This window comes from Rhinolophus ferrumequinum, chromosome 13 (assembly GCF_004115265.2).
Source record: "Rhinolophus ferrumequinum isolate MPI-CBG mRhiFer1 chromosome 13, mRhiFer1_v1.p, whole genome shotgun sequence".
NCBI lineage: Eukaryota > Metazoa > Chordata > Mammalia > Chiroptera > Rhinolophidae > Rhinolophus > Rhinolophus ferrumequinum.
In genome coordinates this window covers 40,346,181-40,350,776 of record NC_046296.1, presented here as the reverse complement: position 1 = coordinate 40,350,776, position 4,596 = coordinate 40,346,181, and positions in this window count along the sequence as shown.

Here is a 4,596-nt window from a genome sequence, read left to right as displayed (position 1 = left end):
CACCCAGAGTCAGTTCTCCTTCTGTCACCATATGTTTGACCCCGTTTACCCTTTTCTACCCTCCCACTCCTTCCTTTTCCTCTGGTGACACTAAACTGTTGTCTGTATCTATGGGTTTTTGTTTGTTTGTTGCTTTAAGTTTTATGTCCCACATCTGAGTGAAATCATATGGTTCCTGACTTTTTTCTGTCTGACTTATTTCACTTAGCATAATCTCAAGATCCATCCGTGCTGCTGCAAATGGCAGTATTTCATCTTTTCTTTTAGCTGAGTAATATTTATAAGCAGGAAGTTTTAAGCAGGAAACTTAATGTGGACCTGGTGACATTATGGGTATATTAACATTATGTTTGATATACAGCTTATGAAGTTTTTCATATTGACCTGAAGAAGACCCAGATTATGTCAGTTAATTCAACAGTGTTTATTGAGCATCTACTATACACCAGGCATTGTTCTAGGAACTTGGGTTCTATCAGTGCACAAAAACAATCAAAGATCTATGTTCTCATGTCAAGGAAGATGGACAATAAAAAAAAAACCCACATAATATATAAGTAAAACATGTAGTGTATTTGAAGGTACCAAGGCTGTAGGAACAATGAAAAGTAGAACAAGGGAAGAGAACAGGAAGGGTGGGGTGGGGGCAAGTTGTGGCCAAAAAATAGGGCTGTCAGCTTAGGCCTCCGTGAGAAAGTGAGATGCGAGCTGATATGAAGGAGGTGAGCCAATGAAGTATCTGGAGGAAATGTGTTCCAAGAAGGGAGAAGAGCTACGCTGAGACCTAAAGATGCGCCTGCTGTTTTTGAGAGACAGCCAGGAGGTGAGTGTACGTTAAAGAGGGAGCATGGAGAGGTCACCACAGAAGTGATGCTGGGCGAGGGCACCAATGCACAGCCATTGTAAGGAGGGGCTTGTGCTTCGAGGAAATGGGAGCCCTAGGAGGGTTCTGAGAACCTGGGCGGTGGGAGGTGCCACTCACAGGGACTGGGAAGGCTGACGGGGGAGCAAGTTTGCGGCAGGGAGGAGGCAATCGGTGGTGCCTCTTGGACATGTTGAGTGTGAGCGTCTATGAACCTTGCAGTTAGAGAGATTGAGTGGGCAGTGGGATAGGCAAGCAGGAGGCTGGGAGGGGTCTGGGCGGGTTGGAGTGGTTTGCACATTATATATAGATGGTGGTTAAAGCCATGGGAAAGTATGACCTCACCAAGGCAGAGAGTTGATGGAGAAAAGGAAAGGAAAAGAGCCCTGAGCACTCCAACTGTTACGGGTCAGGGAGAAGAGGAAGAACCAGCAAGAGGCTAAAAAGGAGCGACCAGGGAGATCGGAGGAAAACCAAGAGAGGGTTGTCCTGGAAGCCAAAGAAGTGTATCCAGGGAGGGCGCGATTGTGACGAGCGTCAAGTAACGCACGTGCAGGGTTTAGTAGAGCTTGGCACACGTTAAGAACTCAGCAAATAGTATTTGAATTATTGTATGAGTACCATTATGTGAGCTTTGGGGGAGAGGGGGAAGATGGAAGTCAAAGTGGAAAAACATGCTCTTGGTGAATGAGATCATCATCAATAAGAATCTATACTCACTCAGAATCTGATGGAGAGGGATCCTTGATTAGCAACCACCCGATTAAAGAAATTCTGCCCTTCTAAGCAACCCTGGGAAAAGGGTCCAAGTTTAGGGACGGGGTGGGGTGAGTTGCCTTTGATCTTCTCCACCCCGCCTCCATTCTCCACTGTGGGGAATAGACAGCCAGGACACAATCCTGCTCACCTGTGGGCTCTCAAAATGACTTCTGGGACTCCCTTTCACCTTCACCTTTGACCTGGGGATCAGTTCCTCTGCCAAGCCTGCCGCGGATACCTAGACTAGTGAAACATGGCACAGACACGCAGACTAGTGCAGACATGGAGGGGCTGCTGAAAGAATTAAGGATGAAGGTTCTGGGGGAGGATGGAACAGGGTCCCTGGAGAGTCACTTCTTCCCAACTGAGGCCACCCCTGGAGCTTGGCTAGTGTGTGGTTGTATGTTGGTCCTGGGAACAGTGGTTCACGGGGCCATTTTTGAGACTGAGAGGTTTTTGGATAGATCGTTACACAGTTTGCTGGCTGCTCCATGAAGTTGTATATTGCATGCCTCCCATCGCGTGTCCCCAATAGCTAGAACAGTGCACAATAATTGATCAAGCGGGATGCTCATGACTCCAGGTATGTACAGGTCCTCTCACTGCCTCCCCGATCCTTAACAATGCAGAGCAAAAAACTCCAGCTGGGATGGTGATTTCCCTTCCAGCTTTTGTTCCTTGGTCTATCCGTTTGCTATGGAATCCTGCATTTTTACTAGAGATAATCCTCGGAGGCAAGGGATCTTGACAAGTAAGAGTCAATAGTTTTAATATGCCAGGAAGGTTATTCTGATACATGGCTCGATTGGGGACCCTCAAGTATACACATACCTCCCCTCCTGGGAAAGTGCTAACCTGCAGTTCGTGTTTGTGTTGTAGGCCAAATGGACTCCCAGGTGGGACAGGCAGAAGGAGGGATGGAAAGAGCCAAAAGATTCCCTCTGCCCCAAAAGATTCTCTCACCTAATCTGCAAACCCCCCTTAAATCCCACCATGGAGTCTCATCCAAGTCTTGGGGCTATGTGATATCCTCTCCAAAGAACCCTAAAAAGGCAGCTTCTCTGTAGAATCCATCCCTTTTTCTAAAGGTTGGAGGCTGCTGAAAGAAAAAACTGTCGTCTCATTTGGTCCAGGACCTGTCCTGCATGTGTCGTGGGCTGCACCCCTGTGCTTGCTGCATCCGCCCATGAGCCAGCCCAGGGCCACCAGCTGTGGGTTCTGACAACAGTCTTTTGAGAGGCATTGGGTGCCATTTCCTGTGTCTCTGAGCCATCCTGCTGCTGGTCTCCTCCCCAGCCCAACGTTCAGGGCAAAGGTACAGGGAGCCATACTGTCTGCCCGCACCTGGCACTTTTGCCTGGAAGTGTTTGGATGGCTCTGCCGCTCTGCCCCTCACTCCAGGCACCAGGATGAAATGAAACCCCAGAAGGGCAGTTTGGGATTATCCAGTGCCCTGGGCCAGATAGGCTCACTGCCAGGATTAGTGGTTTCCTCTGAAAAAGCCACAGCCACTCCATCAGACAATACCTTTTCTTCTGGGGCTCTCTTTTCCCCTTTTAACCAAGCAGCCCAACATACAGGGGGCTCCATTCTGCAAAGGACAGCTTATCTTGGAACACCTTTGGTGACAGGGAACTCACTACCTTCCTTAGTAGCCCAATCCATCTGTAGTTGTTCTAGACAGTTCTCAGTACTGACTCAGAAGCAGTCCTCTGCTGTTTCCTCCTTGGGTCATGATGCAAAGCCTGCTGTTCTGTCCAGGGGCAATGGGGCACCAAATAATTCTACTATCAAGGTACCAAAGCAGAGCTTGGTCTAAGCCCTGCCTCTGTAGGAATTCTGGTGCTCCCATCATCCACAGGACACCTCTTCAGACACTGCAGGTCCCTTCCTAAGAGGAGGATACTTTCAGGATATGAGGATTGTTGCTCCTACTGAGCTGCCCACCTCTCCTTCAACTGCCCCTGCTACCCCCTCCGGCACTTGTCTACTCCATGTTCCATTCAGCCATCACTGCAGCTGGATTTATATCCCCTGGGCACCTGTGCACAGCACTGAGTGGGGCCGCTAGGTGTTTCCTCATTGCCCCTGGCAATCTGGACTCTCACCTACCAACTGCTTGTCCTGGAACCCCTTGCCGGGTTCCCCTAGGCCCAATCCATACCTCTTTCCCCATCAACACAAGGCCTACATCCCAGCCACCTCGGTCCCTGGGGCCGGGGGGCATTGGACAGGTATCCATGGCAAAGGGTGAGCAGGCTCTGTCTTAGAAACAGAACCCACAGCCTTCCTCGCTGAGCCTCTCTCAACCCCAAATTCCAGAGTTTGTATTTTTTTACTGTGGTAAAATATACATAAGAGGTACCATTTTAATCATTTTTTTAAATGTGCAGGTCAGTGGTATTAAGTATATTTACAGTGTTGTGCGACCATCACCAGCGTCCATCTCCACAACTTCCTCGTCTTCCCCGCTGAATCTCGGTACCTATGAAACAATAACTCCTCATTCCTCCCTCTCCCCATCTTCTGGCAACCACAATTCTACTTTGTGTGTCCATGAAGTTGATTGCTGTAGGTATCTCCTATAAGAGGAATTGTACAATATTTGTGCATTTGTGATTGGCTTATTTCACTTAGCGTAATGTCCTCAAGGTTCATCCATGTTGTAACATGTGTCAGAATTTCATTTAAGGCTGAACGACACTCCATTGTATGCATAGATCACATTTTGTTCATCCAGTCATCCACCAGTGGACACTTGGGTTGTTTCCCATTTTTGGCTGTTGTGAATAATGCTCTATGAACATGGGTGTACAAATAACTGTTCAAGTCCAGAGTGTGTACTTTACATGTTGCTCAGAGAGCTTCTCCCTCTTCCCCCATAACACATGCTATGTCCCTATCAAATGGAGAATCTTCCCAGGGCAGGGCAGGAACCTGGTTCTTCAGTGGCGCTATAACTTGCACTGTTTTGC